The following is a 15,363-nucleotide window of genomic DNA, read 5'->3' on the forward strand; positions in this document are numbered from 1 at the left end:
TTAGTTGTTCTGTCTAGGACTTCAAGTAGTGTAATTTAGTACTTGTGAGAATGAGCTACATTTTCTTATTAATGGACCGACCAGGGAAAAACCTTCCTGTATGTTAACATTGAAGTTGATGTTAGTCATGGATTTTTCATATATGGCTTTTATTATGTTTAGTTACATTCTATTTAAAGTGAATTTGTTAAGAATATTTTTATAAAAAAGTAAAGATCAGATCTGTGAATAATTTTCCTACTTTTTTGAGAAAGTTGTTTTTGAATTCTCTGCTTTTTAAGGGATTGTATCACATATATTGATTTGCATTTGATAAGTAATATTTATGAATTAGGACTAAACCCAGCTAAACTATAGTTTACAGTACTTATAATATGCAATTAATTCTGGTTGCTAATGGTTAGTTAGAATGGAATGTACACATAATGAAAGAAAAATTTACATTGTAAATTGAGTGTACATTTATTTATTAAAAATTTTTTTCCCTCATTTTGAATTTGGCTTATGTTTAATGGAATTTATTTCTAAATAAAGAATATAACTTTTGGTAGAACTGGATCTTCTACGGTTTACTGATACAAAACATAACTATTATTTACAATTAGTGAACAAAACACTTGCCTTAAAATGCCGTATTTTACTAACAATATAAACTGTTTCAAGACTGAGATACATATTACTTCCTAAAATGCATTACCTGGTCTTTTCCACCCCAACACACATATAAAGTTATTTCTTAGTTTGTTGATTGTTTGTTTGTTTGCCCCTTAATGGAGGCACTGCTTATTGAACCCAGGATCTTGTGCATAAGTGTATTTATGAACATCATTTTGGAATACTAAACAAAAGCCACAAGAGTATGGATTATAAAGATGACAAGAAAATTTATTCCTTCTAGGGACTGAAAACCCTTTGAGTGAAAGAATAGCAAAAATACATATTTGTAAATATACAATAAGATTTTCTCTTTTGTAATTTTAGAGTAGAATATAAAATTACATTTGTTTTACTTATAGAACTGAATTACAATTTGAAACAAAATTTCTGCCCCTTGGGATTTCTTACATTTGATTCATTATTTTTATCTAATTATTTACCATTTATTTATATACAAAACAAATAAACTGATATTTATTCTGCTCATGTTCTGTATATAGAGCTACTTATTATAAAGTACACAGAAAAATACTTACTTCCATTTCCAAATCAAATTATGTTTCACTTTAATTACAAATGATATTGAAATAGGTATACATATTATGTACAGGTTTTACACAAATTTAACTTTAAATTCCAAAACTTTAAATTTATTTTATATTTTTTGTGCATTATTTATACTCTGTTCAACCATGTGGTATAAATTTCTGTACAAAAGAATGGAGATTGGTTTAATTTCATAGACCCCAAAATTAAATTATTTTAAAAGATTTTGTTGGGAAAATTTTTGGAGATCACACTGTAAAAATAAATGTACTATATGTTTCATTTTAACTGGATGAATGAGAAATAATCACTGACTGGAAGTTACACTTGAGTTGCTGGGAGACCAGTCGTTTTGTGATGTCACAGCTACTCAAGTTGAGAACCATTGTGAAGGCCTAGCAGTTTATCTGTGCAGGACTGCAAAAGCACCATTTGAAGCTGCAGTGCTCAAAATCATGCAGATTAGAAATGTAGCTGTAGAAAAAGTTATTTGAGATGGCACATATTTCTTCAAAAATTCAAGATGTGTCTCATAACGATGGACCAACTGGTTTAGGAAACTCCGGTAGATCTCTATTGTGTGATCAAACATTCTCTGAGGACTTGGACGTGAGGTCTATGATTGAAGAAAATGCTTTTCAGACTTTGTCTGAAGAATCCTTGATAAAAACACCATGTTACACACATTGTGTTTCTGAACCAGGTGAATATAATGATTTTCGTTCTCTGATATTTCCAAGAAATCTCTGGAAAATGGCTGGGAGTGACCAATTGAAATCCATCTGTTGGGATGATAATGAATCTTTCATAGTGATTGATGAAGATGTCTTTAAGAAGGAAGATTTGGAAAGATAGGCCCCTTTCAGAATATTTGAAACTGGAAGAATGGAAAGTTTACTTAGTCAGCTTAACCTTCATGGGTTTAGGAAAGTGTGGCAGAATTTTCAAAGGTCTGCTTGTCTATCTGACTTTCTGACAGAAGAAAAAGAAGTCTCTGTTTTAAGAAAGGTATTCAGAAATTTTAGTTACCACTTGGTAACTTACATATAAAATTTTATTTTGCACATCAGTCAATGGTAATATAAATGTAAAGCTAGATTTTCAAAATTTTATAAATCTACTAAGACTAAAATAATTTATTTTTTCTAAAAAATGAGGACAGTGCCTTAAGTAGTCTAGATGATGAGAACCTATGCTTGCAACAATGAGTCTTTCCAGAAATCTAAATAAAGGTATTAAGGCTGCTTTTAAAAAGTGCTATTCACCATTAAAGCAATTGTTAACTTCTTAAATTTGATCAGTATACTATTTAAATGTGTAGTTTCCAAATAAGGAACTTCAAAATGTCGTCAGCAATGTTCATATTTTGATGATATTATCTTTGCATAGTAAACTGGGAATCTGAGGTTTTATAGGTTAGGATTATTGTAGTCTTGTATTATGGTTTAAAATATTACTAAAATGTTTCTCATTTTGTTGTAGCTGCATTTCTATCATAATCCAAATTTTAAACGAGGCTTTCCCCAGCTTTTAGTGAGAATAAATAGAAGAGTTGGGATTAAAAATTCTTCTCTGGTGTCTTCATTTGCTGAAGATTTCAACAAGAAGCACTTTAATGCAGGGGGCAATATGGATAATCATAATTCTGTTTTTGTGGCTGACACTAATAGAGAAAGTGCATTTTTACCTTCTGCAATTTTAAACATGTCTCTAATAAGAAAGCCCTCTACTAGCCACATAATTGGTGGTACAACTACCCCGATCAGAAGTGATTTTTCTCCTCTGTCATCAATGTCAGTTAGACCATCAGAAAAAATTGCAGTGGATCAACGAGTTATTTTAAATCAGTTGACCACTGTCCACAGGCACTCTCAAAGCAGCTACATTGAAACAAATGGCCATGTGGTGAACTCCATTTCAACTACAACTTGTACTTCTCAGTACAGCATCTTCTGTCCCATACAGAGCAATTATTTTGGACTGATGTTGGAGCCTTCTACTTTTCCAAATAGATATCACAACATATCTGCCAATGAAATTCGTTTTCCTAAACTTCAACCAGGGATCAACCCACGCTTTCCAGTGCCAGTGATAGCTGGTACATCAGCTACATCTCTTTCAAAGCCAACTCATCAGACATCTTCAGTTTATGAATGTCATCCTAATTACAACTGATCTACCAGAGGACTACCAGATTATACAGGATAATAAAGATTGAAATTGATGTTGGCATATGTTGACAAATAACTGCAATTTTCTTATTTGAACAATAAACATAGATGTGTACCTGTATTTTCCTTATTTTTTTAAAATATAGTAAAGAGTTAAATGAGAGGCTAAGATACCATTAAAAGAGAAAAGTAGATATTTGATTGTTATGATCTTTTTATTGAACACTATGGGAGTAAATTTAAGTAATTTCTTGTAAGGAGGAAGAAAAAATGGAAAAATTTGGAAAAAGAATAAAACATGGAGAGAGGGAAAATTACTAATTGGTTTCTGGTTCAACCTGGAAAGTATGAAATGTGTTAAGTTTGGATAGGTTGGACAGTACATAAATGCTGGAACCGGCCCAGGGATCGTGGTCTATTATGTCATCCCAGGAATCAAAAAGGTCAAATTATGTAGTCTTAGATGGCACATACAGCATGTGGTAGAATTAAAGAAGTAATTTTATCTATGGTCTTCTTTGTGCTGTTCTCAAAGCATTCCAATTGGTGCTTTCATTTCCTGCACTCAAGAGTCTACACTACATTTTCTAGTCAATAATTTATGTTGCTTTTATATTCCAGCCAAAGACAAACTTGCATCCTCAGGGTGGCACTTAATGCCTTTCCAAATGTAAGCCCGCAAACTCAACATAGTTTAGTCATTTCTTTATAAATCTGGCAACTGACTACCTTAGCATATCTTTATGTTTCACTGTATCTGGAGGTACATTAAAGGAAATGCTTGTCAACAGTGTTAGTTCCAACCTCAATACTTTTACTCCAGCTCATCCTTGGACTTTGGTTGTTCTCCTTTTACCTACTTAGACTATCCCGGTCTCAGCACAGATACCACCTCCTCCAGATGTTTTCTGTCTCTCAACCTCTCCTTGTCTAACTTGGATACCAGCACAGTAAGCACAGCACATGCCACAGGATGCATTTTAGTATTTAGTGAGTGAAAAATACCTGTTGACTTTAAGCAAAATTTACTTTCCTGAAACAACAGAACTCTCATGATTTTCAAACTATTTCGTTATGGTACATACTCTTCACCACAAACAAGCTCTTTTCATAGCCCAAGGACTAATCACTCAAGACAGTAATTGGAGGTAGGTACAGGAGACAAGTTATTATTTTCTTCTTAATTAATGCCTCCAGAGGCCTAAAATATTCCATTCTCATTTGCTGGATATTTTCCTGTCTCTTCATCACCCACCCATCCCAAAATAGCTGATACTCTTCCCCATACCAATAACTATACTGACTACCAATTAATTTGCTTCTTAGAATCAGAGATTTGTCCAGAAGAGAAAGTGCCATTGCAAGTATTTAATATAGGTTTATACACCCCACATATCCTGTGCCCCTTCTAACCTTCACACAGGATGTATATAAAATGTAATAGCCCCTTGGTTGGTGTGGTCGTATTCAGTAACCAAATTACAATCTACAATGTGTGGACTAGAAGGAGGTGAGGGTGGTAGAATTAAAAATTTGTCCAACTGCAAGAATACCAAATTTATACTGATATTAGGAAATATAAAATATTCATGGAAGTCTTTGACTATTTCCCATTAATTTAAAATAAAATGTGAAGCATTTTCAGAATTGGAAATGCCCTAAATTGCTGGAACAATTGTAGGCAATGTCAAGGAACCTACTGCTTCTGCTCACAATGATGCAGCCAGTGTCAGCTGATAAGACTGGAATGGCAGATTTGAGTTCTGAAAACATGTCACCTGTTGTAAAGAAAGCCTTTGATAACCTGGAGAAAGGGCAAATGGGCCTGGGTGAACTCTAGCAACATGCCACCAATATGACATTTACCAAGAGAAGACCACTTACAGCTGGAGAACTGTGTCTGCACAGCAGTGGTTCTTCCTATAACAGAAACATCAAGCTTTAAGATTGTCAGCAAAATTCTGATGGTGGCTATGTGGTTGCTTACATTAGCATTCTGGGGTTCAGATGGGCTGGTTCAGCTACTTTCCAGCTCTCTTATCAGACAGTGGTTCTTACCGTGATCATCTTAACAAGGTTCTATGCTGATAAGTCAAAAGTTACAGTTTACATTCAAAGTGAGAAATCCTAAAGAAGAATCTTGTTTGTCCATCTGTAGTTTTCTACCTGGGAAAATCTAGACTATTGGCAAAACTACAAAAGTAGGCTGGTGCTTTGAAAACTTTTCTCTGAGTTCTGCCCACTGAATTCTTCCCACTAAATACTACAGATCTCTGTACAACTGTGTGTGTGTGTGAAGATGGATTGTTAAGCAGTAACTAAGTTTGTCTTAGTTGAGTCATCAGTGAATTATTCCTCTGCATCTGGCAGAATCTCTGTGAATTAAGAGTTTCATTGAGCCACCAGATTTTCTTCCGATCAGGGAGGGGTAGATTATATTTCTCCCAGTATACTAATTGTTACATGTTCATTGAATCCCAAGCTGATGCTACGGCCAAGCCCCTGAACCCTTGAATGGGATTGAGGCATATACATTCTCCAGTCCCCAGAGCCCAGCACAGGACTGTATCACCTTTTTAATTTAAGCTTATGTCTGATTTATTTCTTTTAATTCTCATTGTTGACACAACTTATTTTGGCTTTGAACACACTTTGACTAATTTATATTGTCTGAACAACTGACTTATTCCCGTTCACCAAGCAATTGCAATAATCTTTCTTCCCTTGGTCTACCTGGAACAGAGTGAGCACACTCATCATTTTGAAAGTAGTCCTCTGTCCTAATATTGCAGAATCTTTACACTTGCTTGCCCAGCACTTGAGCAAGAATGTTTGTTGTGGATCTCAGGGATTATCCTCACATTCCCTTACGCAACCATGAGAAAACCCCAAATTGTTATCCAAAATCAAGTCTTGTCAGTATTGCATTCCCATTGCAAAACAGTTAAGAATTGTAAGAGTTCTGAGATTTTACCATACTGAGATTTTTAGCAACCTAGCATGTTCTTTTCTTACAGATGCTGTCGGGGAGTTGAGACCATCGGTCAGAGACAGTGAACTTTATCACTGACAGCAAGGGCAGCCAGTTTTAAATTTGTATCCATTCCCTAATCTCAGATGAATACACAGAGTGAAATTTTGATGCCTACAGAAGCACTGGTCTGTTAACATGAAGAAATTTTTAGGCATGGTAAAACAATAATTTTATTCATATCTTTATGCATAATTTATTATAATCACTTATTTATTAGTATCTTTAGCTTGGTTAAGTATATCATGTGTCAAGTTTACTTGCTGTAAAAACAATCATGAGAAATGACAAGGGAAAAAATGACCATTGACTTTCCATTTTCACTTTCGCTTTTATTGAGATATAACTGGCATAAAACATTGTGTAAGTTTAGGTGCACAGGATAGTGATTTGATTTATAACTATCATGAAATAAATATCATAGCAACTTTAGGGAGAATTCATTATCTCATTTTGCTAAAATTTTAAAGAAATACAATTTGTCTTTTGGTTGTGCTGAGAAACCTTATGGTCTACTCTCTTAACAACATTGATATAGAACATAATGCATTATTAATTCTAATTTTCATGTTATTACTTGGCATCCCTAGAACACGTTTATTTTATGGCTGGAAATTTGTAGCTTTTCAGTGCAAAATCAAATTCTCCTTTTCCAACCCCTGCCTCTGTTAATTACAAATATAATTTCTTTTTCTATAAGTATCTTTGTTTGTTTTTGAAGTGTACTTTAATCTATAACACTGTGTAAGTTTCTCCTACACAACATACTGTTCGCTATTTTTAATAAATTTCAAACTGTTCACCAGGATATATCTAGTTACGATATGTTGCTATGTAAGTATATTTCATAGTTTTTGACTATTCCCCATACAGTATATTTCTTGTCCCTGATTCATTTAATTTGCAACTGGAAAATTTTCTCTCTTAATTTTCCTCAAATTTTTCTTTTCCTCACCCCATTTCCCTCCTTCTTGTGAACAACCTATTGCTTTCTATGTGTATAACTCCTTTTCTGTGTTCTTATTTTCATTTATTTAAAATTCAAAATGTGATTAAAATCATTCAGCATTTGTCATTCTCTTTCTGACTTATTTCACTTAGCATATTACACTCTTGGTCTACCTATTTGTTGCAAATGACAAAATCTTATTCTATTTGGTGCTGAATAATAACCCATTGTATTTTTATGTGTGTGTGTGCATATATATATATATATATATATAAATATAGATAAATCTGTAGTTAAGATGGGTAAATATATTATAAACACTCATCTTTTTATCCATCATCTTTGATGAACAATTAATTTGCTTCTATATCCTATCTATTGTGAATAATGCTACAGTGAATATAGGGTTGAATTTATCTTTACTAATTAGTGTTTTTATTTTCTTGGAATTAGTATCCAGATATGGAATGTAGAATTATATTTCATTTTTTGTTTTTAGATAAATCTCCATGTTGCTTTCCTCAGTGGCAGCACATATTTCCATTCACTCCAGCAGTTCATCAGGGTTGTTTTTCTTACATCCACACCAACACTTATATTTGTTGTCTTTTTGATAATAGTCATTCTGACGGGAGTGACATAAAATCTCATTATGTTTTGGACTTGCATTTTTCTGATGGTTAGTAATGTTGATTGGTTTCATGTGCTGTTGGTAACATTTCCCCCACTGTATATTCATTTTTTCTAATGGGCTAAATGATCATAACTGTCTGATTTCATTTTCAGGCATTATTTGTGTTCCATTATTCTGTTTGTTCTGTGCCACTAGCATAATATTTTTATTACTGTAGCTTTGTATTATAGTTTTAAATTAGGGAAAGTGATACATCTTCTCTGTTCTTTGTCAAATATTTTGTGTTTATTGTTTGTTTTCTTTCTTTTCTTTTTTTTTAGTGACTTCAACTCTTTTGTGTTTAAATGTAAATTTTAGAATTATTTCTTGTAAGTGTCTGAAAATGCCTGTGGTATTTTGTTAGGCACTGAATTTAATTTGTGTATTTTCTTGGCTTATGCTGTCATTTAAACAATATATTTTCCTCATCAATGAACACAGTATGTCCTTTCATCTGTTTGCATTATCTTCAATTACTGTTATAAATATTTTATAGTTTTCTGAGTACATGTCCTTTACCACCTTGTTTGGGTATATTTGTTGATTTTTTTTGTAATGCAACTGTAAATGATACAGTTCCCTCACTTTCTGTATCAGTTAGCTTTTTGTTAGTGTGTAGAAATGCAAGATTTCTGTATGTTAATTTTACATTCGGAAATTTTACCAAATGTATTGATAAGCCTTACTAGTTTTGTGGCACCATTTTTAGGATTTCTGTTTAAATTATGTCATCTGAAAACAGATACTTTTACTCCTTTTCTTAATTACCTACATTTTACTTACTTTTATTTTGAATAGGTATGGCTAGAATTTCCAATACTATAATTAATAAAAGTGGTTAGAGTGAGCATTCTTGTCTTCTTCCTGCTCTTATTGGAGATTCTTTCAGCTATTAATCAGTGAGTGTCATGTTAGCTTAGTTCTTGTCATATAAGAACTTAGATTTGTTGAGGTATGTTTCCTCATGCCCACTTTGAGGAGAAATTTATTCATAAATAGATACTGATTTTGTCATAACATTTTATGGCTCTACTGTTGTGACCATATAAATTATATTCTTCCTGTTTTTAGTGTGGTGTTACATATTGATTAATTTGCGGGTATTGAATCACTTTGGCATCCCTGGAGTAAAATGGACTTAATCTTATTGTATAATCCTCTTAATGTATTGTTTGACTTGCTAACAATTTAATGATGATTTTTTCATCTATGCTTATTGGTAGTATGTAACCTGTAATTTTTGAGGTATTTGTTCCTGTTTTAGTAGTAGTGTGATACAGAAATTTGGGGTAGGAAGCCTCCCTTCCTCTCGAAATTTTTGGAATACACTGAGAAGTATAGGTGATAGCTCTTCTATAAATGTTTGGCAGAAATCATCTCTGAATCTGTCTAGGTCTGGAATTTAGTTTCGTGGGAGATTTTGTTTAATTACTGATTCAAATTCATTAGTGATAATCTGTTCATATTTTCTTTTTCATTCCATTCTATAGATAAGTTCTTTCTTAGAAATTGTCCATTTCTTCTAGGGTTTCCATTTTACTAGCATATAATTTGCTGTATCATTATATGATGCTTTGTATTTCTTTGATATTAGCTGTAACTTCTCATTTATTTCAGAGCTTATTAATCTGTACCATCTTTTTTGCTCATGTGCCTGGTTAAAGATTATCAACATTATTTATCTTTCAAAATCCATTATTTAGTTTGATTAAATGTTTCTGTCTTTAATCTTTATTTTATTTAATTATGTTCTGAACTTTCAGCTGTCTTTCCTTCTACTAAAGTGATTGTTTACTATTTTGCTACAACTTTTGTTTGTAAGAATATTTTTCAAGACAGACATGTTTCTTATTTGTATAAGTGGGATTATTTTGCTATAAGCATCCCTATTAATACTGCTTTTGTTATAACCCATGGATTTTGTTTTTGTTGTCTTTTTTTATATATTTTTCTTTGATTTATACAGCAATCCAGTTGTTGTTAATAATGTATGATTTATCCTCCACACTTTAGAATTTTTCTCAGGTTTTTTCTTTTAGCATATTCCTATTCACTCAGATTCCATTAGTTTCTTCTCAAAACAAGGAGAAAAATAATAAAATTTATACAAAAATCTGAAACACCCAAATTTTCTAAATTTATATTTAAAAATGAGCAATGCTGTGGGTATTATCCTCCCTGAATTTATAACATAACACAAAGATACAGTAATAAATGCATCAAAATATGGCACTTAAAGCTACACATAGATAAATGGAACAAAATTAAGAGTCCTAAAATAAACCCTCACACATATGGTCAATTAGTCTAATATGAAGTATACAAGAGCATACAATGGAAAAAAAGCAGTCTCTTCAACAAGTAGTTCTGAGAAAACAGGACAGTACATGTAAAAGGAAGATGTAAGAGCACTTCCTTCCATAGTATACAACATAAGATAAAAATGGATTGATTTCCTAAATGTAAAGCCCGAAATTTACAATTTCAGACAAAGAAAAGGAGCAGAACTGACTTTGAGATAAATCATAGCAATGTTTATTTTTGATATGTCTCCAAATTAAAAAATAAAATGAAAAGTAACAATTACAGTTTTTAGTTTACTGAGGAAAAAATAGATGTACTATGCGATACAGGGATTCTACTTATTGTATATATGTGAAGTGGAAAACCTTTTGCAGAGCAAAGGAAACCTTCAACAAGAGATATGATAACAGACAGAATAGAAGGAAAATTTTCACACAATTTAACCAATAAGACGTTAATATCCATATTACATATATATAATATTAGACTCAGTATTTAAAAAACAAACCTCCAACTTAAAAACAGTTGAAAGATGTTAATGGAAATTTTCAAAATAAGACTTGTGGATATTTTTCATGCACATACCAAGAAACATAATGTTCCTATCCATTTGGTAAACATAAATGAAAACCAGGATGAAATATAATCTCACAGCAACCAAAACGGCTATTAACAAAATGTCTACAAATGACAAACTTTAATAAGAAGGTTGAGAAGAGGGAGCCCAGGTACACTGTTGGTGGAAAAAAAAATGATGCATCCACTATTATAAAATTGTGGACAGTGCACAGAAAACTAGAAATAGAAGCATTATATGTTGCAGCAATTCCAGTTTTTGGTATAAATCTGAAAGAAATGAAAACATTAACTTAAAGATTTATTACCCACAATGTTCTTAACATTATCATTCATATTACCCAAGGAAAGATGTACAGTTCAACTGCCCATCAAAAGATGATTGGCTGAAGTAGATGTGAGATATAGATAACATAATAAATAATTAGTCATTGTCATATTAAAAAATAAAATTCTGCCATTTGGAACAATATGACTGGACCCAGAGAGTGTTGCTTATAGGAAAATAAGTCATACGGAGAAAAACACTCTATGTTGTCACTTAAATGAGGAAAATAAAGATATAAGAGAAATAATCATAAAGAAAACAGGAACAGAATGACATATATATGTGTAGTGTACCTAGAAGTGGTTTCCTGTGGGGACAGGGAAGAAGGATGGAGAAGACAGAAATGTGCAAGCTACTAGTAATAAATTAGAGAAACAACAGGGCTATATTTACAGCACAGAGAAATATTTTAATAATTTAATTGATTTTAAAGAGAGTATAGGGATATATTATAGTAAAATGTGCACGTAGGTGGGAAAAACGTTAAAAAAATAAACCCAGGAAAATCAAAATATTTTGTAATACTCTGATATTAAGGGAGGTGATTTATTCACTTTGTTTACTGTTTTCATAATGTCCTTAGTAGAATTTAAGCTTTTGATTGAAAAAGTATATACTTTAAAAGTGACATAAGTTTAAACAATTTTTGTCTCTACCCTTACATGTACAGTCAATAAAACGTTCACATCTCAACAAAAAAACACAACACAAAACAATACCCTGGAACGCATGTGAACAGGTAATGTTTAGTTGACTAAAACACACAAAAGAGGCTGAACTGAAGGAAGAGCAGAGTTGGTGTCTGCAACCAAGGCCCCCTGACTAGGTTGTATGTGTCATCAAGTTCAGAGAACCCAGTAGAAATGGTCTCAGTGGTTCACACCGCTTCAGCCTCCAACTGCACCAGTACTCATGGTCGCATGTAACTAGGAGGGAGCCACAATGGAGACAGAAATTCCATCCTTCAGACACTCAGACATTCATGACAGTGTCCCTACTCCCCATTCACAGTGGTGGAGAAAAGATACCTTGCAACACTGGACATAGCAAAGGCACTTGCCTGATTCCAAATATCCACCTGTTTTTACACATTTCCTCAATGTGTACACTGAGTCTCAAGGGATATCAGATAAAAGGAAGGGTTCACCGTCCCAGTGAGAACAGTGACATCAACTACCAGAGATGTCTAAGAAGTGACAATGAAAGCACATCTTTTATCCAGACAGTATCTACAGGAAGGTGCCATTTTGAAATATCAGTGGTAGCTCAGGTAAGTAAAACCAAAAATTGTGCAATATAGCAAACTACCAGAAAACAAAAGCAAGGGCTCCAACTCACAGTTTGTTATTAAGTGTCATCACAGCAATAATTTGTGAAGATCATGATCAATCACACTAACTTTATAGGGCACGCACACACACAGATACACAGACACACACGCACATGCACCTGAGCACACGCACATACACATATTGTCATCCATGCAGCAAACAAACATAAAGTCATGGTACATCGCCATATAACTAATAGAGAATCCAAATAGGTGACATACAGAAATTCAAAACAAAAAAAAACTAAGAAAGCATTTTAATGAGCTCAGGAATAAATGAAATGATGATAAGGAATACATTACCAAAGAGACTGAAACTATAAAATTACCAAAAATTATTGGAGGACAATGAGAACTTAATAAATGAGATGAAGAATGCAACAGAAAGCATTGGGGTAGAGTGTCTTTGTGGAAGATAGATTAGCAAACTCACCAATACAAAACTAGAAATGATAGGAGAGGGCAGAGATTCAAGATATTAAAAAGTGTGTAAATTCTACAGTAGCCATCAGACTTCCTCAGGAAGTGCACATTAGAGTGGAATCCTGTAAGGAACAGAAAGTTAGAAGGCAGCTGATGGTTTATTTAAAGAAGTAATAGTTGATAACTTCCCAAACCTGTGTAAAGAACTAATATACAAGTACGTGAGCCAAGAAAACACCAATAACTTTAAGACAAAGGGACCTCCTTTAAGATACATCATATGCAAATTGGCAAGTCAATGACAGAGTAATATTTTAAAGGCAGCCAAAAATAGTTATGATAATCTACAAAGGAACCCCATTAGGCTATCAGTAGACCTCTGAGAAGAAAACACAGGCCACGGTAAATAACATTAAATTTCAATCATCTAAAATAAGAAATCACTCACCCAAAAATACTTACACAGTTATCACTTAGATATAAAATGAAAATAAAGACTTTACCAGAAAAACAAACCTGAATGTGACAGAAAAACAAAACTAAGAAACCTTATAAGAGGTACAGAAAAGAAGTCTTCTAAGAAATATAAAGTGGCAAAAATGGGCAAAACATTGACCAAAATCCTAAGGAGAGACCACGAGAAATTTGCATCTGTTCATTTGGGTATGTTTTTAAATGCTATTATACCAAATGGATTAAAGAGAGAAAAATAGGAAATCAGGGGCAATAAATATAGATAATTAAACTGGTAACATATTCACAAGAGTAAAAAAATAATTAGAAATGTAATCATTAAAGGTAATGAATAAATTAAAACAATATTAAAGGAAGCTTCTATCAGCGGAAAAAGGACTAAATTATACATGAGATGTTTTATTTATAATTGAAGTACAGTACATGTAGTATATTGTGTAGTTTCAGATGTACAGCATAGTTATTCTAATCACTTTGTAGATTATATGCATTATGAATTATTACAATAATTGTAACAAACAATTATTTTAAGATATTGTGTATAATTCGATGATCTATACAGATAATCAATGTTGCTTCTCTCCTTTATATATACTACTTTCTATCTGTCAATATTCTTCTGTTAAAATCTCTTTCCCTTCCACTTTGGTAAACAGAAATATTTTCCCATATCTTTGAGTCTGCTTAAGTCTTGTCTATCTAATCTCTTTACCTCTACAACATGTTTCTATCTATCTATCTATCTATCTATCTATCTATCTATCTATCTATCATCTATTTATCTATCTATCTATCTAATTATCTATATATCTATCTATGTATCTATTTATCTATCTCTCTATCTATCATGTATTATCCTTCTATCTATTATTCTGTCATCAATCAATAGAAAGCTATAGACATTTGTACACATATTTTTGTTATTCTTTAGTTTCCACATATAAATAATATTATATACATTTGTCTTTGTCTAAGTTACTCCATTAAGCACATTTTTACTTGGTCCACTCAGGATACTGAAATAGCAATGTGTTATACATTTCCATGGCTGAGTTTTATTCCATTGCATATTTATAGAAACATCATATATTCTTAAGTCCATACTCTTCTGTGTACTCGGATTACTTCCCTGTCTTGCATATTATAAACAGTGCTGTTGTGAACATTGGTTCTTCTCAATTTAGGGTGTTTTCCCAAAATTTTTCCTAGGAGAGGTATTACTGGGTCATACGGTAGTTAACTTTTTAGTGTTTAAACAAATCTGAATACTCTTTTCAAAAGAAGTTGTACCAATTTACATTACTACCAAGAGTATACAAGAGATTTCTTACCTTCACATCTTCTGCAACACTTACTATTTGTAGACATTTTGATAATAGCCATTTGACCAGTGTGAAATGGTACCTCATTTTGGTTTTGATTTGCAATTACCTAATAATTAGTAATGTTGAGCAATTTTATCACTTACCTGTTACTCATCTGTATGTTTTCTTTGGAAAAATATTAACTCAGGTACTCTGTTTTTGTTTTTGATTGGATTTTTGTTTTTCACCTTGAGTTGTGTAACCTAAATCCTTGTTACATCTATTAACCTACATCTATTAACCCCTGGTCACTTGCATTGTTTGCAGATATGTTCTCCAATTACACAGGCAGTCTTTTTATTTCATTGATTCTGACCTAAGCTGTGCATAAATTTTTAAGTTTATTTAGGTCCCACTTGTTTATTTTTGCTTTTGTATCATTTGCCTTAGGAGACTGATATAAGAAAATATTCCTATGATTTTATCCAATAGGGTATCACCTATATTCCCCTCTATCAGTTTTATAGTATCAGGTCTTACATTTAGGTCCTTAATATACTTGGAGTTTATTTTTGTATATGATGTCAGGAAATGCTC

General features: G+C 32.5%; 1 long non-coding RNA gene and 1 pseudogene across 3 annotated transcripts in view; both read left to right on the forward strand.

The window, feature by feature from the left end:
• Positions 1-1,649: 1,649 nt before the first annotated feature.
• LOC140693722 (uncharacterized) overlaps positions 1,650-15,363 on the forward strand; it is a 35,278-nt gene continuing 21,564 nt past the window's right edge. For 2 of the 3 annotated variants that reach the window (XR_012069422.1, XR_012069421.1), the window contains exons 1-2: positions 1,650-1,906; positions 6,392-6,564. This is a non-coding gene — a long non-coding RNA (uncharacterized lncRNA). Of the gene's footprint in view, positions 1,907-6,391; positions 6,565-11,905; positions 11,937-15,363 lie in introns of those variants that run through there. The other variant, XR_012069423.1, reaches the window with a different exon arrangement.
• LOC140693660 (heat shock transcription factor, Y-linked-like) lies at positions 1,921-3,485 on the forward strand (annotated as a pseudogene).

This window comes from Vicugna pacos, unplaced genomic scaffold (genome assembly GCF_048564905.1).
Source record: "Vicugna pacos unplaced genomic scaffold, VicPac4 scaffold_20, whole genome shotgun sequence".
NCBI classification, from domain to species: domain Eukaryota; kingdom Metazoa; phylum Chordata; class Mammalia; order Artiodactyla; family Camelidae; genus Vicugna; species Vicugna pacos.